This window comes from Anomaloglossus baeobatrachus, chromosome 12 (assembly GCF_048569485.1).
Source record: "Anomaloglossus baeobatrachus isolate aAnoBae1 chromosome 12, aAnoBae1.hap1, whole genome shotgun sequence".
Lineage (NCBI taxonomy): Eukaryota > Metazoa > Chordata > Amphibia > Anura > Aromobatidae > Anomaloglossus > Anomaloglossus baeobatrachus.
Window position 1 is genome coordinate 14,906,395 of NC_134364.1, and position 23,570 is coordinate 14,929,964.

At 53.0% G+C, this 23,570-nt stretch overlaps 1 protein-coding gene across 1 annotated transcript in view; it reads right to left on the reverse strand.

Moving 5' to 3' along the window:
* CLMN (calmin) overlaps positions 1 to 23,570 on the reverse strand; it is a 121,166-nt gene that overhangs the window by 97,022 nt on the left and 574 nt on the right. The window lies entirely within an intron of this gene.

Consider the following 23,570-nt stretch of genomic DNA (forward strand, 5'->3'; position numbering starts at 1 on the left):
CCATTTGGCACAGCCGCCCTCCTCCACCTTCAGGCACATATGGCCAAGCAGGGAAGGGGGTGTCACACCGCTCCTCTGAGCTGATCTTTTGGAGATTCAATAGGTTTAGACCCATGCGGACCCCTCAGCGCCATATTCTGACCCACATCAGCCTCCACCGCTGCAGAAAGCACAGCGACATTATATGGCGCAGAAGACGCCCCATCTGCCCCCCGCACAAGATGCCCCCATCTGCCCCCGCACAGGATGCCCCATCTGCCCCCCGCACAAGATGCCCCCATCTGCCCCCCGCACAAGATGCCCCCATCTGCCCCCCGCACAAGATGCCCCCATCTGCCCCCCGCACAAGATGCCCCCATCTGCCCCCCGCACAAGATGCCCCCATCTGCCCCCGCACAAGATGCCCCCATCTGCCCCCGCACAAGATGCCCCCATCTGCCCCCGCACAAGATGCCCCCATCTGCCCCCCGCACAGGATGCCCCCATCTGCCCCCCGCACAGGATGCCCCCATCTGCCCCCCGCACAGGATGCTCCCATCTGCCCCCCGCACAGGATGCCCCCATCTGCCCCCCGCACAGGATGCCCCCATCTGCCTCCCGCACAGGATGCCCCCATCTGCCCCCGCACAAGATGCCCCCATCTGCCCCCGCACAAGATGCCCCCATCTGCCCCCGCACAAGATGCCCCCATCTGCCCCCGCACAGGATGCCCCCATCTGCCTCCGCACTGAATGCCCCATCTGCCCCCCGCACAGGATGCCCCCATCTGCCTCCGCACTGAATGCCCCATCTGCCTCCGCACTGAATGCCCCCATCTGCCCCCCGCACAGGATGCCCCCATCTGCCCCCCGCACAGGATGCCCCCATCTGCCCCCCCGCACAGGATGCCCCCATCTGCCCCCCCGCACAGGATGCCCCCATCTGCCCCCCCGCACAGGATGCCCCCATCTGCCCCCGCACAGGATGCCCCCATCTGCCCCCCGCACAGGATGCCCCCATCTGCCCCCGCACAGGATGCCCCCATCTGCCCCCGCACAGGATGCCCCCATCTGCCCCCGCACAGGATGCCCCCATCTGCCCCCGCACAGGATGCCCCCATCTGCCCCCGCACAGGATGCCCCCATCTGCCCCCGCACAGGATGCCCCCATCTGCCCCCGCACAGGATGCCCCCATCTGCCCCCGCACAGGATGCCCCCATCTGCCCCCCGCACAGGATGCCCCCATCTGCCCCCAGCCCATCATCCGATGGTACACGCCGTCCGTCCGCAGTGGGCTCCGGCTGTAGGATCTGCCCCGGCTGCGCACAGCATGTGAATCTGACTTTTCTCAGGATTATTGAGAACAGGGCGGCTGAGAGCAGCGAGCGGCACCGGGCAATAGCGACTGATCCAGAGGAAGACTAAAAATAAACCCATTCCCAGAAGGGGCTGCACATCACCACTGAGCAAAATCCACTGTGGAGAAAACTACGCATCTTACATCTAAGCTACACATACAAAACACACATACTATGCACACAGGTACACAATCTACACACATACTATACACACAGGTACACAATCTACACACATACTATACACATGTACACAAGCTACACCCATACTATACACATGTACACAAGCTACATACATACTATGCACACAGGTACACAATCTACACACATACTATACACATGTACACAATCTACACCCATACCATACACATGTACACAATCTACACACATACTATGCACATGTACACAAGCTACATACATACTATGCACATGTACACAAGCTACACACATACTATACACATGTACACAAGCTACACACATACTATACACATGTACACAAGCTACACACATACTATACACATGTACACAAGCTACACACATACTATACACATGTACACAATCTACACACATACTATACACATGTACACAATCTACACACATACTATACACATGTACACAATCTACACACATACTATACACATGTACACAAGCTACACCCATACTATACACATGTACACAAGCTACATACATACTATGCACACAGGTACACAATCTACACACATACTATACACATGTACACAATCTACACCCATACCATACACATGTACACAATCTACACACATACTATGCACATGTACACAAGCTACATACATACTATGCACATGTACACAAGCTACACACATACTATACACATGTACACAAGCTACACACATACTATACACATGTACACAAGCTACACACATACTATACACATGTATAAAAGCTACACACATACTATACACATGTACACAAGCTACACACATACTATACACATGTACACAATCTACACACATACTATACACATGTACACAATCTACACACATACTATACACATGTACACAATCTACACACATACTATACACATGTACACAATCTACACACATACTATACACATGTACACAAGCTACACCCATACTATACACATGTACACAAGCTACACACATACTATACACATGTACACAAGCTACACCCATACTATACACATGTACACAATCTACACACATACTATACACATGTACACAAGCTACACACATACTATACACATGTACACAATCTACACACATACTATACACATGTACACAAGCTACACACATACTATACACATGTACACAAGCTACACACATACTATACACATGTACACAAGCTACACACATACTATACACATGTACACAAGCTACACACATACTATACACATGTACACAAGCTACATACATACTATACACATGTACACAAGCTACACACATACTATACACATGTACACAAGCTACACACATACTATACACATGTACACAAGCTACACCCATACTATACACATGTACACAAGCTACACACATACTATACACATGTACACAAGCTACATACATACTATACACATGTACACAAGCTACACACATACTATACACATGTACACAAGCTACACACATACTATACACATGTACACAAGCTACACACATACTATACACATGTACACAAGCTACACACATACTATACACATGTACACAATCTACACACATACTATACACATGTACACAAGCTACACACATACTATACACATGTACACAAGCTACACACATACTATACACATGTACACAAGCTACACACATACTATACACATGTACACAAGCTACACCCATACTATACACATGTACACAAGCTACACACATACTATACACATGTACACAAGCTACACACATACTATACACATGTACACAAGCTACACACATACTATACACATGTACACAAGCTACATACATACTATACACATGTACACAAGCTACACACATACTATACACATGTACACAAGCTACACCCATACTATACACATGTACACAATCTACACACATACTATACACATGTACACAAGCTACACACATACTATACACATGTACACAATCTACACCCATACTATACACATGTACACAATCTACACCCATACTATACACATGTACACAAGCTACACACATACTATACACACACACACACACACGTATATATCACACAGGATACAGTTGTATCCAGCCCGCAGCTCGCTCCTATATACAGCCTCCTCTCTGTACTGACCCCTCTGTGACTGACTCCCATCTATTCACCGGATCATCATCAATAATAATACAATGAATTACAGACCCCCACCCCCTGCAGACATGGGGGGCTACTGATAATGTATGAGTGATTCTATTAAAGGGTGCAGCCTCATCCCACTAGGGGCACATACTCTGCAGGAGGTTCCTGGAAACAGTCAGCAAGCTGGCGGCCAGACGCCTATTAACTCCTGGAAACAGGAGGGGGCAGCAAATTACTGCACAGAGCAATGTCTGCTGCAAAGATGGAACACCACAGAAAGCAATCACCAGAGTGTGCAGACACTGAACAAGCAGGAGGCCTGGAAGATATCAGCTTTATGCTACACAGTTGAGAATGCAGCTCTGGAGTATAATACAGGAGGTAACTCAGGATCAGTAATGAAGTAAACCAATTCTGTAGTGGCCGCGCTCCCCGTAGTAATGATTTTAAAAACTCTTGTCCTCAAATGGAATTTATTACTCAAACATACGGAAATAAAAAACGGATACAACGCGTTTCGGCGGGAACAACCGCCTTCCTCAGGTATCTAAATAAAAATGCATCTCACTCTACTTTATAGATAAAGTGACACAGTGACTGCACCAGCAGAATAGTGAGTGCAGCTCTGGAGTCTAATACAGGAGGTAACTCAGGATCAGTAATGTAATGTATGTACACAGTGACTGCACCAGCAGAATAGTGAGTGCAGCTCTGGAGTATAATACAGGAGGTAACTCAGGATCAGTAATGTAATGTATGTACACAGTGACTGCACCAGCAGAATAGTGAGTGCAGCTCTGGAGTATAATACAGGAGGTAACTCAGGATCAGTAATGTAATGCATGTACACAGTGACTGCACCAGCAGAATAGTGAGTGCAGCTCTGGAGTATAATACAGGAGGTAACTCAGGATCAGTAATGTAATGTATGTACACAGTGACTGCACCAGCAGAATAGTGAGTGCAGCTCTGGAGTATAATACAGGAGGTAACTCAGGATCAGTAATGTAATGTATGTACACAGTGACTGCACCAGCAGAATAGTGAGTGCAGCTCTGGAGTATAATACAGGAGGTAACTCAGGATCAGTAATGTAATGCATGTACACAGTGACTGCACCAGCAGAATAGTGAGTGCAGCTCTGGAGTATAATACAGGAGGTAACTCAGGATCAGTAATGTAATGTATGTACACAGTGACTGCACCAGCAGAATAGTGAGTGCAGCTCTGGAGTATAATACAGGAGGTAACTCAGGATCAGTAATGTAATGTATGTACACAGTGACTGCACCAGCAGAATAGTGAGTGCAGCTCTGGAGTATAATACAGGAGGTAACTCAGGATCAGTAATGTAATGCATGTACACAGTGACTGCACCAGCAGAATAGTGAGTGCAGCTCTGGAGTATAATACAGGAGGTAACTCAGGATCAGTAATGTAATGTATGTACACAGTGACTGCACCAGCAGAATAGTGAGTGCAGCTCTGGAGGTAACTCAGGATCAGTCCCCATGTCACAGAATAGTCCCTTGTGCTCTGCTCTTGGTGCCGCTATCCTCTTTTATACCCTCTGTCCTCTTCTTGGTGGATGATCTCTGGCTGCAGCTGAACTTCATTTCAGAAAAAGGACCTTTGTAATTTATTATCACAGTAAATCTGTCGCTCCGAAATAAATAAACATCTGCACAATCAGTGCCAATTCCTTTGTGTTGGTGGCCGTGGCTTGGTGTTGGTGGCCGTGGCTTGGTGTTGGTGGCCGTGGCTTGGTGTTGGTGGCCGTGGCTTGGTGGCCAGGTTTGTGGCTCTGAGCTGCAGACATTATATACTATATACTTCTCTCGTCTTCCTCTCTACATTACATGGAAGCTGTGACGCTGGAACAATGTGATCTTTCCAGGACAAGCGGCCCCTTGTTGGAGACTCGCTCCATTGTTACTGGGGACATTCCTACTCCTACTCCTGATCCCCCCCCTCCCCCATACATGGTGCAGTCACAGGCCACCCACTTCTTACATAATCCTCCAGCTTTGGGGTACAGGTGACGGTGACCCCCCTGTAGAAGCCGGTGACCGCGCCATGACCTGCAGGGCCGAGAGATGACAGCTCCTATATAACCATCCAGGAGACAATACAGGAGACAATACAGGTGAAAAATAACACGGAAACCCCTGTTCATTCATATACAGCAAGCACTGATCCTGCCCTGCGCAGAGTGACAGCAAGCACTGGTCCTGCCCTGTGCAGAGTGACAGCAAGCACTGGTCCTGCCCTGCGCAGAGTGACAGCAAGCACTGGTCCTGCCCTGCGCAGAGTGACAACAAGCACTGGTCCTGCCATGCGCAGAGTGACAGCAAGCACTGGTCCTGCCATGCGCAGAGTGACAGCAAGCACTGGTCCTGCCATGCGCAGAGTGACAGCAAGCACTGGTCCTGCCCTGCGCAGAGTGACAGCAAGCACTGGTCCTGCCATGCGCAGAGTGACAGCAAGCACTGGTCCTGCCATGCGCAGAGTGACAGCAAGCACTGGTCCTGCCATGCGCAGAGTGACAGCAAGCACTGGTCTTGCCATGCGCAGAGTGACAGCAAGCACTGGTCCTGCCCTGCGCAGAGTGACAGCAAGCACTGGTCCTGCCCTGCGCAGAGTGACAGCAAGCACTGGTCCTGCCCTGCGCAGAGTGACAGCAAGCACTGATCCTGCCCTTCGCAGAGTGACAGCAAGCACTGATCCTGCCCTGCGCAGAGTGACAGCAAGCACTGGTCCTGCCCTGCGCAGAGTGACAGCAAGCACTGGTCCTGCCCTGCGCAGAGTGACAGCAAGCACTGGTCCTGCCCTGCGCAGAGTGACAGCAAGCACTGGTCCTGCCATGCGCAGAGTGACAGCAAGCACTGGTCCTGCCATGCGCAGAGTGACAGCAAGCACTGGTCTTGCCATGCGCAGAGTGACAGCAAGCACTGGTCCTGCCCTGCGCAGAGTGACAGCAAGCACTGGTCCTGCCCTGCGCAGAGTGACAGCAAGCACTGGTCCTGCCCTGCGCAGAGTGACAGCAAGCACTGATCCTGCCCTGCGCAGAGTGACAGCAAGCACTGATCCTGCCCTGCGCAGAGTGACAGCAAGCACTGGTCCTGCCCTGCGCAGAGTGACAGCAAGCACTGGTCCTGCCCTGCGCAGAGTGACAGCAAGCACTGGTCCTGCCCTGCGCAGAGTGACAACAAGCACTGGTCCTGCCATGCGCAGAGTGACAGCAAGCACTGGTCCTGCCATGCGCAGAGTGACAGCAAGCACTGGTCCTGCCATGCGCAGAGTGACAGCAAGCACTGGTCCTGCCATGCGCAGAGTGACAGCAAGCACTGGTCCTGCCATGCGCAGAGTGACAGCAAGCACTGGTCCTGCCATGCGCAGAGTGACAGCAAGCACTGGTCCTGCCATGCGCAGAGTGACAGCAAGCACTGGTCTTGCCATGCGCAGAGTGACAGCAAGCACTGGTCCTGCCCTGCGCAGAGTGACAGCAAGCACTGGTCCTGCCCTGCGCAGAGTGACAGCAAGCACTGGTCCTGCCCTGCGCAGAGTGACAGCAAGCACTGGTCCTGCCCTGCGCAGAGTGACAGCAATCACTGGTCCTGCCCTGCGCAGAGTGACAGCAAGCACTGGTCCTGCCCTGCACAGAGTGACAGCAAGCACTGGTCCTGCCTGCGCTCGACTATAGGACAATTTACAGCTATCAACATCTAAACAATTTCATTCAATGGATTTTTCTGAATATAAAAAAGTTTCACAACTTTCGCCCTTTATTCTTAGCCCCTAAACAATGTCAGCACCTGCGCTTGCTGTCAGTGAATGGAAACAGTTCAGTTTGTGTTCAGATTGTAACAATAACATTTGGGGCTGATGATGAGGAGTTTGCTACAATTGTATCCGCTCGGAATTCCTGTGATCGGACTCCGCAGCGACAGATTCCACCTTCATTGATACATTGTTGCAGACTCTTCACACAGCCGAGATCTCTTAGGGTTTGTGCTCCGCGTCTTCCTGAAAGTTGGATTTTCCACCACTGAGCGACTCCCCCATAAGGACTAAAGTGAAGAAATAAAAATAACATAATAAGCATATAATCATCTCCTGCGGAGGCGCCACTTCTGTGAGGTCATGTGACTACTACAGCCAATCAGGAGCCAGTGATTGGCTGCAGCCTTCCAGTATACGATCAGAGCAGAAGTGATGTCTGATAATCCAGAATATCTGATAATCCAGCAGCTAGAAAATTATAAGAATATTATTGAATATGAAGCAAGAAAGGCTTATGTGCGTGTCTTTAGAAGACTACAGAACATATAGAGTGCCGAGCTTAAATGAGTACACCCTCATATATATATATATATATATATATATATATAGTCCTGGACTTAAATGAGTACACCCCTTTTATATATATATATATATATATATACACACACAGTGCCCAGCGTAAATGAGTACACCCTCTATATATACATTGCCCAGCGTAAATGAGTACACCCTCTATATATACAGTGCCCAGTGTAAATGAGTACACCCTCTATATATACAGTGCCCAGCGTAAATGAGTACACCCTCTATATATACAGTGCCCAGCGTAAATGAGTACACCCTCTATATACACAATGCACAGCATAAATTAGTACACCCCCTATTTACAGTGCCTTGCAAAAGTATTCAGCCCCCTTGAATTTTGAAACCGTTTCCCACATTTCAGGCTTCAAACATAAAGATATAAATGTTAATGTTCTGGTGAAGAATCAACAACAAGTGACACAATTGTGAAGTTGAATGAAATTTATTGCTTATTTTACACTTTTTTAAAAAATAAATAACTGAAAATCGTGGCGTGCAATATTATTCATCCCCTTTACTTTCAGTGCAGCAATCTCACTCCAGAAGTTGATTGAGGATCTCTGAATGCTCCAATGTTGTCCTAAATGACTGATGATGATAAATATAATCCCCTGTGTGTAATCAAGTCTCCGTATAAATGCCCCTGCTCTGTGATAGTCTCATGTTCTGTGTAAAGCGCAGAGAGCATCATGAAGACCAAGGAACACAACAGGCAGGTCCAGGATACTGTTGTGGAGAAGTTTAAAGCCGGATTTGGTTACAAAAAGATTTCCAAAACTTTAAACATCCCAAGAAGCACTGTGCAAGCGATCATATTGAAATGGAAGGAGAATCATACCACTGCAAATCTACCAAGACCCGGCCTCCATCCAAACTGTCATCTCACACAAGGAGAAGACTGATCAGAGATGCAGCCAAGAGGCCCATGATCCCTCTGGATGATCTGCAGAGATCTACAGCTGAGGTGGGAGAGTCTGTCCATAGGACAACAATCAGTCTACACTGCACAAATCTGGCCTTTATGGAAGAGTGGCAAGAAGAAAGCCATTTCTCAAAGATAGCCATAAAAAGTGTTGTTTAAAGTTTGCCACAAGCCACCTGGAGACTCCAAACATGTGGAAGAAGGTGCTCTGCTCAGATCAAACCAAAATCAAACTATTTGGGCACAATGCCAAACGATATGTTTGGCGTAAAAGCAACACAGCTCATCACCAAGAACACACCATCCCCACTGTCAAACATGGTGGTGGCAACATCATGGTTTGGGTCTGCTTTTCTTCAGCAGGGACAGGGAAGATGGTTAAAATTGATGGGAAGATGGATGGAGCCAAATACAGGACCATTCTTGAAGAAAACCTGTTGGAGTCTGCAAAAGACCTGAGACTGGGACGGAGATTTGTCTTCCAACAAAACAATGATCCCAAATATAAAGCAAAATCTACAATGGAATGGTTCACAAATAAACGTATCCAGGTGTTAGAATGGCCAAGTCACAGTCCAGACCTGAACCCAATCGAGAATCTGTGGAAAGAGCTGAAAACTGCTGTTCACAAACGCCTCCATCCAACCTCACTCAGCTCCAGCTGTTTACAAAGGAAGAACGGGCGAGAATTTCAGCCTCTCCATGTGCAAAACTGATAGACACAGACCCCAGCGACTGCAGCTGTAATCACAGCAAAAGGTGGCGCTACAAAGTATTAACTTAAAGGGGATGAATAATATTGCACTCCCCAATTTTCAGATATTTTTTACGAAAGTTTAAAATAAGCAATAAATTCTCTTCATCTTCACAATTGTGTCCACTTGTTGTTGATTCTTCACCAAAACATTAACATTTTTATCTTTATGTTTGAAGCCTGAAATGTGGGAAAAACGTGAAAAGTTCAAGGGGGTCGAATATTTTCGCAAGGCACTGTGTATACACTGCCCAGTATAAATGAGTACATCCCTTATATATACAGTGCTCAGCGTAAATGAGTACACCCTCTATATATAAGGTGCCAGGTTTAAATGAGTACACCCTCATATATATATATTATATATTAGTGCCCAGCATAAATGAGTACACCCTATTTGAAAAGTAAGATTTCATCAATATCTCACTGAAGACAAGATTCATTTCCTTCATTTGTTTGTTGGTGCGGCCTCCATGCGGGGTTTGCCTGGTGGTGTGGGGGGGGGTTCACCTGGCGGTGGGGGGGGTTTGGCTGGCAGTGTGGGGCGATTGCCTGGCGGTGTGGGGGGGGTTTGGCTGGCGGTGTGTGGGGGGGTTTTGGCTGGTGGTGGGGGTTGGCTGGCGGTGTGGGGGGGGTGTTTGCCTGGTGGTGTAGGGGGTTCACCTGGCGATAGGGGGGGTTTGGCTGGCAGTGTGGGGGGGTGTTCACTTGGTGGTGGGGAGGGTTGGCTGGCGGTGTGTGGGGGGTTTTGGCTGGTGGTGGGGGTTGGCTGGCGGTGTGGGGGGGGGGGGTTGGCTGGCAGTGTGTGGGGGTTCACCTGGCAATGGGGGGAAGGGGGTTTGGCTGGCAGTGTGGGGGGGGTTCACCTGGCGGTGTGGGAGGGGTTTGCCTGGTGGTGGGGGGGGGTTTTGCCTGGTGGTGTGGGGGGTTCACCTGGCAGTGTGGGGGGTTCACCTGGCGGTGTGGGGGGGTTGGGCTGGTGTTGTGGGGGGGTTGGGCTGGTGGTGTGGGGGGGGGTTGCCTGGCAGTGTGTGTGTGGGGGGGGTTTGGCTGGTGTTGTGGGGGGGTTTTGGCTGGTGTTGTGGGGGGGGGGTTGCCTGGCAGTGTGGGGGGGGGGGGTTTGGCTGGTGGTGTGGGTGCTGTGGGGCTCCTGGGTTGCCCCCCCTGCGGTACGCTGGTCCCAGCACAGGGCAACACCAATAGGGGGTCCTCCGTGACCTGGCATCAGGCGCCTACATCTGATCAAATGTCAACTAAGCAGCTGAATTTGCTTCTGATATGTCGCTTTATTGCGGTAAGTCTCTGTGTGATATTTGGGTGTTCATGGGTTTCACAGTCACGGTACAATATACATTGTGTATATATATATATATATTATATATATATATACATATACATATACATATACATATATATATATACATACATATACATATATATATATACATATATATATATACATATACATATATATATATATATATATATATATATATATATATATATATATACATATATCTCAGGTATCTCTGAGCTGTCGCAGGCGCCGGCGGTCCTGATGACAATATAGGGCAGGTGTTGGGGAGTAGGTGATTGTAAGCTCCTGGGGTCCCCCTACAGGGGATCCAGCATGGAGGAAGAGGGGGCACTGCATAAACTATAGGGGGCACATGGTTCTGCGCAGGCAGCGCCCCTGGAATGTGGGGGCCCGCTCCGATACCATCTATTTTTACACCTATGAGAACATCTCTTCCAATGAGAATCCTCGGAGTATCCGGAGACTTCTTACATAACGCTCATCACAAGCGCAGCCAAACCGACAGATGCAAAATCCATCTGGCCAGGCAGGGGTTAACAGCTGATATCCGCCTTATATGGGCAGAATCGGTGACATCACTGAGGCTGAAGCGTCACATGACTCAGACACATAAAATATTTGCTTTGCGTTTAGAGAATTATTAAAGAGCTATAATCAGAATAATGGCCGCGTCCCGCTGACCGCAGCGATCCGGAAAATGTTCAGAGAAGGCGTCACCCTGTAATTACAGGCTATAGATTCCCCAGCAGGGGGCGACACTGAGCCGAGGGCAAGATATAGCTGTCCCCCCCTGATGTCCAGAAAGGAGCAGCCATCTCTGAGCTATGGAGCCGTCCTGCAGTCACAGAGTCACCCCGACACTCCGCTCCCCGCAGCCCCTGCTCTCTCCTCCCTTTCTCCTCAGTGGCTCCCTGCTCTGCACAGCCCCTGCTCTCCTCTCTTTCTCCTCAGTGGCTCCCTGCTCTGCACAGCCCCTGCTCTCTCCTCTCTTTCTCCTCAGTGGCTTCCCCTCTGCACAGCCCCTGCTCTCTCCTCCCTTTCTCCTCAGTGGCTTCCCCTCTGCACAGCCCCTGCTCTCTCCTCCCTTTCTTCTCAGTGGCTCCCTGCTCTGCACAGTCCCAGCTCTCTCCTCCCTTTCTTCTCAGTGGCTCCCTGCTCTGCACAGTCCCAGCTCTCTCCTCCCTTTCTTCTCAGTGGCTCCCTGCTCTGCACAGCCCCTGCTCTCTCCTCTCTTTCTCCTCAGTGGCTTCCCCTCTGCACAGTCCCAGCTCTCTCCTCGCTTTCTTCTCAGTGGGTCCCTGCTCTGCACAGCCCCTGCTCTCTCCTCCCTTTCTTCTCAGTGGCTTCCCCTCTGCACAGCCCCTGCTCTCTCCTCCCTTTCTTCTCAGTGGCTCCCTGCTCTGCACAGTCCCAGCTCTCTCCTCCCTTTCTTCTCAGTGGCTCCCTGCTCTGCACAGCCCCTGCTCTCTCCTCTCTTTCTCCTCAGTGGCTTCCCCTCTGCACAGCCCCTGCTCTCTCCTCTCTTTCTCCTCAGTGGCTTCCCCTCTGCACAGTCCCAGCTCTCTCCTCCCTTTCTTCTCAGTGGCTCCCTGCTCTGCACAGCCCCTGCTCTCTCCTCTCTTTCTCCTCAGTGGCTTCCCCTCCGCACAGCCCCTGCTCTCTCCTCCCTTTCTCCTCAGTGGCTTCCCCTCTGCACAGCCCCTGCTCTCTCCTCCCTTTCTTCTCAGTGGCTCCCTGCTCTGCACAGTCCCAGCTCTCTCCTCCCTTTCTTCTCAGTGGCTTCCCCTCTGCACAGTCCCAGCTCTCTCCTCCCTTTCTTCTCAGTGGCTCCCTGCTCTGCACAGCCCCTGCTCTCTCCTCTCTTTCTCCTCAGTGGCTTCCCCTCTGCACAGTCCCAGCTCTCTCCTCGCTTTCTTCTCAGTGGGTCCCTGCTCTGCACAGCCCCTGCTCTCTCCTCCCTTTCTTCTCAGTGGCTCCCTGCTCTGCACAGTCCCAGCTCTCTCCTCCCTTTCTCCTCAGTGGCTTCCCCTCTGCACAGCCCCTGCTCTCCCCTCACTTTCTTCTCTCTGTGGCTCCCCGCTCTGCACAGCCCCTGCTCTCTCCTCCCTTTCTCCTCAGTGGCTCCCTGCTCCACACAGCCCCTGCTCTCTCCTCCCTTTCTCCTCAGTGGCTCACCCCTCTGCACAGCCCCTGCTCTCTCCTCCCTTTCTCCTCAGTGGCTCCCTGCTCTGCACAGCCCCTGCTCTCTCCTCCCTTTCTCCTCAGTGGCTCCCCGCTCTGCACAGCCCCTGCTCTCTCCTCCCTTTCTTCTCTCAGTGGCTCCCTGCTCTGCACAGCCCCTGCTCTCTCCTCACTTTCTTCTCAGTGGCTCCCCGCTCTGCACAGCCCCTGCTCTCTCCTCCCTTTCTCCTCAGTGGCTCCCTGCTCTGCACAGCCCCTGCTCTCTCCTCCCTTTCTCCTCAGTGGCTCCCTGCTCTGCACAGCCCCTGCTCTCTCCTCCATTTCTCCTCAGTGGCTCCCTGCTCTGCACAGCCCCTGCTCTCTCCTCCCTTTCTCCTCAGTGGCTCCCCGCTCTGCACAGCCCCTGCTCTCTCCTCCCTTTCTTCTCTCAGTGGCTCCCTGCTCTGCACAGCCCCTGCTCTCTCCTCACTTTCTTCTCAGTGGCTCCCCGCTCTGCACAGCCCCTGCTCTCTCCTCCCTTTCTCCTCAGTGGCTCCCCGCTCTGCACAGCCCCTGCTCTCTCCTCCCTTTCTCCTCAGTGGCTCCCCGCTCTGCACAGCCCCTGCTCTCTCCTCCCTTTCTCCTCAGTGGCTCCCCGCTCTGCACAGCCCCTGCTCTCTCCTCCCTTTCTCCTCAGTGGCTCCCTGCTCTGCACAGCCCCTGCTCTCTCCTCCCTTTCTCCTCAGTGGCTCCCTGCTCTGCACAGCCCCTGCTCTCTCCTCCCTTTCTCCTCAGTGGCTCCCTGCTCTGCACAGCCCCTGCTCTCTCCTCCCTTTCTCCTCAGTGGCTCCCTGCTCTGCACAGCCCCTGCTCTCTCCTCCCTTTCTCCTCAGTGGCTCCCTGCTCTGCACAGCCCCTGCTCTCTCCTCCCTTTCTTCTCAGTGGCTCCCTGCTCTGCACAGCCCCTGCTCTCTCCTCTCTTTCTTCTCAGTGGCTCCCCGCTCTGCACAGCCCCTGCTCTATCCTCTCTTTGTCCTCAGTGGGTCCCCACTCTGCACAGCCCCTGCTCTCTCCTCTCTTTCTCCTCAGTGGCTCCCTGCTCTGCACAGCCCCTGCTCTCCTCTCTTTCTCTTCAGTGGCTCCCCGCTCTGTACAGCCCCTGCTCTCTCCTCTCTTTCTCCTCAGTGGCTCCCTGCTCTGCACAGCCCCTGCTCTCCTCTCTTTCTCTTCAGTGGCTCCCCGCTCTGTACAGCCCCTGTTCTCTCCTCCCTTTCTCCTCAGTGGCTCCCCGCTCTGCACAGCCCCTGCTCTCTCCTCTCTTTCTCCTCAGTGGCTCCCCGCTCTGCACAGCCCCTGCTCTCTCCTCCCTTTCTCCTCAGTGGCTCCCTGCTCTGCCCAGCCCCTGCTCTCTCCTCCCTTTCTCCTCAGTGGCTCCCTGCTCTGCACAGCCCCTGCTCTCTCCTCCCTTTCTCCTCAGTGGCTCCCTGCTCTGCACAGCCCCTGCTCTCTCCTCTCTTTCTCCTCAGTGGCTCCCCGCTCTGCACAGTCCCTGCTCTCTCCTCCCTTTCTCCTCAGTGGCTCCCTGCTCTGCACAGCCCCTGCTCTCTCCTCCCTTTCTCCTCAGTGGCTCCCTGCTCTGCACAGCCCCTGCTCTCTCCTCCCTTTCTCCTCAGTGGCTCCCTGCTCTGCACAGCCCCTGCTCTCTCCTCTCTTTCTCCTCAGTGGCTCCCCGCTCTGCACAGCCCCTGCTCTCTCCTCCCTTTCTCCTCAGTGGCACCCTGCTCTGCACAGCCCCTGCTCTCTCCTCTCTTTCTCCTCAGTGGCTCCCCGCTCTGCACAGCCCCTGCTCTCTCCTCTCTTTCTCCTCAGTGGCTCCCTGCTCTGCACAGCCCCTGCTCTCCTCTCTTTCTCCTCAGTGACTCCCTGCTCTGCACAGCCCCTGCTCTCCTCTCTTTCTCCTCAGTGGCTCCCCGCTCTGCACAGCCCCTGCTCTCTCCTCTCTTTCTCCTCAGTGGCTCCCCGCTCTGCACAGCCCCTGCTCTCTCCTCTCTTTCTCCTCAGTGGCTCCCCGCTCTGCACAGCCCCTGCTCTCTCCTCTCTTTCTCCTCAGTGGCTCCCCGCTCTGCACAGCCCCTGCTCTCCTCTCTTTCTTCTCAGTGGCTCCCCGCTCTGCACAGCCCCTGCTCTCTCCTCTCTTTCTTCTCAGTGGCTCCCCGCTCTGCACAGCCCCTGCTCTCTCCTCTCTTTCTCCTCAGTGGCTCCCCGCTCTGCACAGCCCCTGCTCTCTCCTCTCTTTCTCCTCAGTGGCTCCCCGCTCTGCACAGCCCCTGCTCTCTCCTCCCTTTCTCCTCAGTGGCTCCCTGCTCTGCACAGCCCCTGCTCTCTCCTCTCTTTCTCCTCAGTGGCTCCCCGCTCTGCACAGCCCCTGCTCTCTCCTCTCTTTCTCCTCAGTGGCTCCCCGCTCTGCACAGCCCCTGCTCTCTCCTCCCTTTCTCCTCAGTGGCTCCCTGCTCTGCACAGCCCCTGCTCTCTCCTCTCTTTCTCCTCAGTGGCTCCCTGCTCTGCACAGCCCCTGCTCTCTCCTCTCTTTCTCCTCAGTGGCTCCCCGCTCTGCACAGCCCCTGCTCTCTCCTCGCTTTCTCGTCAGTGGCTCCCCGCTCTGCACAGCCCCTGCTCACTCCTCTCTTTCTCCTCAGTGGCACCCCGCTCTGCACAGCCCCTGCTCTCTCCTCTCTTTCTCCTCAGTGGCTCCCCCTGCTGTATTCGGTGCTGATTGAATGAAAGCCTAGTAAGGAGTAGCAGGAGTACAAGTCCCAGTGTGCACAGGCTGCTAGGAGGTGTAGTTTGCAATCCTGCGGCATCATCAGATATCGCCTGCACATTGCACCCATCTGCACCGGTGAAGATAAACTACCAAGGAGGTCAAGTGAAGTCTCAAGAAACCGCCGGCAGGAACAGATGTCACATGAGCACATCCAACAGAAGTGACCCCACAACAGGGGAGACGCCCCCAGGAGAAAGCCACACTGAGAATCCGGATCTCTACTAAACATGGCAGCAACAGCGCCCCCCCTGCACACAGGCTGCATCTGGTATTGCAGCCTGGCTCTGTGCGTTGAATGGAGTTGATAATTATATAGTCGGCAATCTCCTAATATCCTTGTATATAGGGTCGTGCGCAGTTTGTCTCCTCCACGCACCGATCCACATTCTGGGTATTTTTAGGGCAAACGCCGGTCATTTTGTACAGTCATTGGTGACATAGACAATATATACAGACCAGGCAGAGGCTTCGGGCTCCTGAAACAGTGGAACGAGGCCCAAAATAATCCATTGCCCATCTCAGGGGACCAATGTGATGAAAGATTGGGGGCAGTTGGGGGTCTGTGGGAGATTTTGGTGCACAGATCGTTATGGGAAAATAGTGAAAGGCTCTGGCTGCAGGATAGAGGGGCCCATAACCCCAGGGCCACCTGCTCCAGCAGAAGCCCCCCTCCATTTGTAGCTATCCCATTGTAGGTGAATCATCCTTGCTTTATGCATCCCTGGGGACCAATACTTATGCAATTTATAGAATGTACAGTCCAACCAATGACTGGATCGATTGAAGAGTGATGTTCTCGTAGGGTCGTTTTTTCATCAGTTGCACTTCTCCTCATGTCCCTATTATGGTCAGGCAGTAATACCCGGTGTGGGATGTCAGCCCCTATACACCCGCCTGTAGCGCTCACCTATAGCGCAGCCCCTATACACCCGCCTGTAACGCTCACCTATAGCGCAGCCCCTATACACATGCCTGCAACGCTCACCTATAAAACAGCCCCTATACACCCGTCTGTATCGCTCACCTATAGCACAGCCTGTATCGCTCACCTATAGCACAGGCCCTATACACCCGCCTGTATCGCTCACCGATAGCACAGCCCCTATACACCCGCCTGTATCGCTCACCGATAGCACAGCCTCTATACACCCGTCTGTAATGCTCACCTATAGCACAGCCCCTATACACCCGCCTGTATCGCTCACCTATAGCACAGCCCCTATACACCCGCCTGTATCGCTCACCGATAGCGCAGCCCCTATACACCAGTCTGTAGCGCTCACCTACAGCACAGCCTCTATACACCCACCTGTAGCGCTCACCTATAGCGCAGCCCCTATACACCCGTCTGTAGCGCTCACCTACAGCACAGCCTCTATACACCCACCTGTAATGCCCACCTATAGCACAGCCCCTATACACCCGTCTGTAACATTCACCCATAGCGCAGCTCCTATACACCCGCCTGTAACGCTCACCTATAGCACAGCCCCTATACACCCACCTGTAACACTCACCTATAGCACAGCCGCTATACACCCACCTGTAACACTCACCTATAGCACAGCCGCTATACACCCACCTGTAACACTCACCTATAGCACAGCTCCTATACACCCACCTGTAACACTCACCTATAGCACAGCCCCTATACACCCACCTGTAACACTCACCTATAGCACAGCCCCTATACACCCACCTGTAACACTCACCTATAGCACAGCCGCTATACACCCGCCTATAACGCTCACCTATAGCACAGACCCTATACACCCGCCTGTAGCGCTCACCTATAGCACAGCCCCTATACACCAGCCTGTAACGCTCACCTATAGCACAGCCCCTATACACCCGCCTGTAACGCTCACCTATAGCACAGCCCCTATACACCCGCCTGTAACGCTCACCTATAGCACAGCCCCTATACACCCACCTGTAACGCTCACCTACAGCACAGCCCCTATACACCCGTCTGTAACGCTCACCTATAGCACAGCCCCTATACACCCGCCTGTAACGCTCACCTATAGCACAGCCCCTATACACCCACCTGTAACGCTCACCTACAGCACAGCCCCTATACACCCGCCTGTAACGCTCACCTATAGCGCAGCCCCTATACACATGCCTGCAACGCTCACCTATAAAACAGCCCCTATACACCCGTCTGTATCGCTCACCTATAGCACAGCCTGTATCGCTCACCTATAGCACAGGCCCTATACACCCGCCTGTATCGCTCACCGATAGCACGGCCCCTATACACCCGTCTGTAACATTCACCCATAGCGCAGCTCCTATACACCCGCCTGTAACGCTCACCTATAGCACAGCCCCTATACACCCACCTGTAACACTCACCTATAGCACAGCCGCTATACACCCACCTGTAACACTCACCTATAGCACAGCTCCTATACACCCACCTGTAACACTCACCTATAGCACAGCCCCTATACACCCACCTGTAACACTCACCTATAGCACAGCCCCTATACACCCACCTGTAACGCTCACCTATAGCACAGCCCCTATACACCCGCCTATAACGCTCACCTATAGCACAGCCCCTATACACCCGCCTGTAGCGCTCACCTATAGCACAGCCCCTATACACCAGCCTGTAACGCTCACCTATAGCACAGCCCCTATACACCCGCCTGTAACGCTCACCTATAGCACAGCCCCTATACACCCGCCTGTAACGCTCACCTATAGCACAGCCCCTATACACCCACCTGTAACGCTCACCTACAGCACAGCCCCTATACACCCGTCTGTAACGCTCACCTATAGCACAGCCCCTATACACCCGCCTGTAACGCTCACCTATAGCACAGCCCCTATACACCCACCTGTAACGCTCACCTACAGCACAGCCCCTATACACCCGCCTGTAACGCTCACCTATAGCGCAGCCCCTATACACATGCCTGCAACGCTCACCTATAAAACAGCCCCTATACACCCGTCTGTATCGCTCACCTATAGCACAGCCTGTATCGCTCACCTATAGCACAGGCCCTATACACCCGCCTGTATCGCTCACCGATAGCACAGCCCCTATACACCCGCCTGTATCGCTCACCGATAGCACAGCCTCTATACACCCGTCTGTAATGCTCACCTATAGCACAGCCCCTATACACCCGCCTGTATCGCTCACCTATAGCACAGCCCCTATACACCCGCCTGTATCGTTCACCTATAGCACAGCTCCTATACACCCGCCTGTAACACTCACCTATAGCACAGCCCCTATACACCCACCTGTAACACTCACCTATAGCACAGCCCCTATACACCCACCTGTAACACTCACCTATAGCACAGCCGCTATACACCCACCTGTAACACTCACCTATAGCACAGCTCCTATACACCCACCTGTAACACTCACCTATAGCACAGCCCCTATACACCCGCCTGTAACACTCACCTATAGCACAGCCCCTATACACCCACCTGTAACGCTCACCTATAGCCCAGCCCCTATACACCCGCCTGTAGCGCTCACCTATAGCACAGCCCCTATACACCCGCCTGTAACGCTCACCTATAGCACAGCCCCTATACACCCGCCTGTAACGCTCACCTATAGCACAGCCCCTACACACCCGCCTGTAACGCTCACCTATAGCACAGCCCCTATACACCCACCTGTAACGCTCACCTATAGCACAGCCCCTATACACCCGCCTATAACGCTCACCTATAGCACAGACCCTATACACCCGCCTGTAGCGCTCACCTATAGCACAGCCCCTATACACCAGCCTGTAACGCTCACCTATAGCACAGCCCCTATACACCCGCCTGTAACGCTCACCTATAGCACAGCCCCTATACACCCGCCTGTAACGCTCACCTATAGCACAGCCCCTATACACCCACCTGTAACGCTCACCTACAGCACAGCCCCTATACACCCGTCTGTAACGCTCACCTATAGCACAGCCCCTATACACCCGCCTGTAACGCTCACCTATAGCACAGCCCCTATACACCCACCTGTAACGCTCACCTATAGCACAGCCCCTATACACCCGCCTGTAACGCTCACCTATGACATCAGGCTCTTTGATGTCTATGGAACAAACTGTACAAAAAAACAAAACAAACCATAGTAAAGTTCTGTGCTGTTAACCCTTCGCTGCAGGGTGTGGAGCACTTTGCACAATGCATGGCAGCCTCCGTGCCCCTGCTCGTCCGCAGCCTCCGTGCCCCTGCTCGTCCGCAGCCTCCGTGCCCCTGCTCGTCCGCAGCCTCCGTGCCCCTGCTCGTCCGCAGCCTCCGTGCCCCTGCTCGTCCGCACCCTCCGTGCCCCTGCTCGTCCGCACCCTCCGTGCCCCTGCTCGTCCGCACCCTCCGTGCCCCTGCTCGTCCGCACCCTCCGTGCCCCTGCTCGTCCGCAGCTTCGGTCTCTCCGGTTATGTCCTCATTTACTTAGTTCTATGTGCTCTTGGGAAAGCTGGGCCCCACTATGGCTTCGACCCGCTTTCCCAGGGACGTCCTGGACTCTGGGCTGTTGGTGGTCCGAGTAGGGCGAGGGTACCGCCAGGGCACCTTCTATGTGAGCTGTCACCCAGCTTTCCACACAGTTAGGCAGATAGGCCAGGAAAGCTGGGTGACAGCTCCATTATGCAGTGGTGTAATTTGAAACTCATGGGCCCAAAAAATTTCCAATTATTGCAAATCTTTAATAGTATTGGTCTTTTCAGGGGTCCCCCGGGCTCCGGGGATTGGGCACATTTGCATCCCCTGCACCTATTGTAGTTACGCCTCTGCCTGTTCGAGCACTGATGGTGGCCATATTGATGGTCACCCAGCTTTTCCACACTCCAGAGTTGTCTGAGTAGAACCCAGTGAAGTCCTGCTCCCAAATCACTAACCGGGCAGCGCCGCCATGCCGGTGTATCATAGAGGTAAGTGGCAGCCCCTCGGGGCGGGGGCTGGGATTAGCGGCCACATTGGTAGTCACCCAGCTTTCCCAGGCACAGAGATCTCCACCGTGGAGATCTCACACATCTTCACCTTCCTTTGCTGCTTCTTTATATTCTTGGCAGATCTATGTAGACAGCGCCCGGGGCCATAAACTTTCCAGAGCGCTGTCTGACCTCTGTCTGTGCACCCGAATCAGGTCAGGAACTACAACTCCCATCATGGCACAGACGAGCACAATATAAACAGCCGTAGCCCCACCAGGAACCCAGTCAGAAGCCTTGCCAGGTACCAAACCAAGTGTCCAACCAGGAGCCCCACCAAAAGTCCTGCCAGGTGCTAAATCAAGTGTCCAACCAAGAGCCCCACCAGAAATCCTGCCAGGTACCAAACCAAGTGTCCAACCAGGAGCCCCACCAGAAGCCCTGCCAGGTACCAAACCAAGTGTCCAACCAGGAGCCCCACCAAAAGTCCTGCCAGGTGCTAAACCAAGTGTCCAACCAAGAGCCCCACCAGACGTCCTGCCAGGTGCTAAACCAAGTATCTAACTAAGAGCCCCACCAGAAGTCCTGCCAGGTGCTAAACCAAGTGTCCAACCAAGAGCCCCACCAGAAGTCCTGCCAGGTGCTAAACCAAGTGTCCAACCAAGAGCCCCACCAGAAGTCCTGCCAGGTGCTAAACCAAGTGTCCAACCAAGAGCCCCACCAGAAGTCCTGCCAGGTGCTAAACCAAGTATCTAACCAAGAGCCCCACCAGAAGTCCTGCCAGGTGCTAAACCAAGTGTCCAACCAAAAGCCCCACCAGAAGTCCTGCCAGGTGCTAAACCAAGTATCTAACCAAGAGCCCCACCAGACGTCCTGCCAGGTGCTAAACCAAGTATCTAACTAAGAGCCCCACCAGAAGTCCTGCCAGGTGCTAAACCAAGTGTCCAACCAAGAGCCCCACCAGACGTCCTGCCAGGTGCTAAACCAAGTATCTAACCAAGAGCCCCACCAAAAGTCCTGCCAGGTGCTAAACCAAGTGTCCAACCAAGAGCCCCACCAGAAGTCCTGCCAGGTGCTAAACCAAGTATCTAACCAAGAGCCCCGCCAGGAGCTAAACCAAGTGTCCAACCAAGAGCCCCGCCAGGTGCTAAACCAAGTGTCCAACCAAGAGCCCCGCCAGGTGCTAAACCAAGTGTCCAACCAAGAGCCCCACCAGAAGTCCTGCCAGGTGCTAAACCAAGTGTCCAACCAAAAGCCCCACCAGAAGTCCTGCCAGGTGCTAAACCAAGTGTCCAACCAAAAGCCCCACCAGAAGTCCTGCCAGGTGCTAAACCAAGTGTCCAACCAAAAGCCCCACCAGAAGTCCTGCCAGGTGCTAAACCAAGTGTCCAACCAAGAGCCCCGCCAGGTGCTAAACCAAGTGTCCAACCAAGAGCCCCACCAGGTGCTAAACCAAGTGTCCAACCAAGAGCCCCACCAGAAGTCCTGCCAGGTGCTAAACCAAGTGTCCAACCAAAAGCCCCACCAGAAGTCCTGCCAGGTGCTAAACCAAGTGTCCAACCAAAAGCCCCACCAGAAGTCCTGCCAGGTGCTAAACCAAGTGTCCAACCAAAAGCCCCACCAGAAGTCCTGCCAGGTGCTAAACCAAGTGTCCAACCAAGAGCCCCGCCAGGTGCTAAACCAAGTGTCCAACCAAGAGCCCCGCCAGGTGCTAAACCAAGTGTCCAACCAAGAGCCCTGCCAGGTACTAAACCAAGTGTCCAACCAAGAGCCCCGCCAGGTGCTAAACCAAGTGTCCAACCAAGAGCCCCGCCAGGTGCTAAACCAAGTGTCCAACCAAGAGGCCCGCCAGGAGCTAAACCAAGTGTCCAACCAAGAGCCCCGCCAGGAGCTAAACCAAGTGTCCAACCAAGAGCCCCGCCAGGTGCTAAACCAAGTGTCCAACCAAGAGCCCCGCCAGGTGCTAAACCAAGTGTCCAACCAAGAGCCCCGCCAGGAGCTAAACCAAGTGTCCAACCAAGAGCCCTGCCAGGTACTAAACCAAGTGTCCAACCAAGAGCCCCGCCAGGAGCTAAACCAAGTGTCCAACCAAGAGCCCCGCCAGGTGCTAAACCAAGTGTCCAACCAAGAGCCCCGCCAGGAGCTAAACCAAGTGTCCAACCAAGAGCCCTGCCAGAAGTCCTGCCAGGTGCTAAACCAAGTGTCCAATCAAGAGCCCCGCCAGGTGCTAAACCAAGTGTCCAACCAAGAGCCCCGCCAGGTGCTAAACCAAGCGCCCAACCAAGTGTCCAACTAGGACACATACCAGGTACCAAACCAAGTGCCCAACAAGGAGCCCAGCCAGGATCCCAACCAGTTACTAAACCAAGTCTCCAACCAAGTACTAAACAAGGAGCCCAGCTAGGTACCAAACCAGGTGCACAACCAGGAGCCCAGCTAGGTACCAAACCAGGTGCACAACCAGGAGCCCAGCTAGGTACCAAACCAGGTGCACAACCAGGAACCCAGCTAGGTACCAAACCAGGTGCACAACCAGGAGCCCAGCTAGGTACCAAACCAGGTGCACAACCAGGAGCAGAAAAAAGTGACCAACCAGATCGCCAGCCAGGTGTCCAACCAGGTACTAAACCAAGTGACCAACCAGGAGCCAATCCCATCGAGATCAAGAGGGTAAATAACAGAGTTAAAGCTCTAAGACTAAAG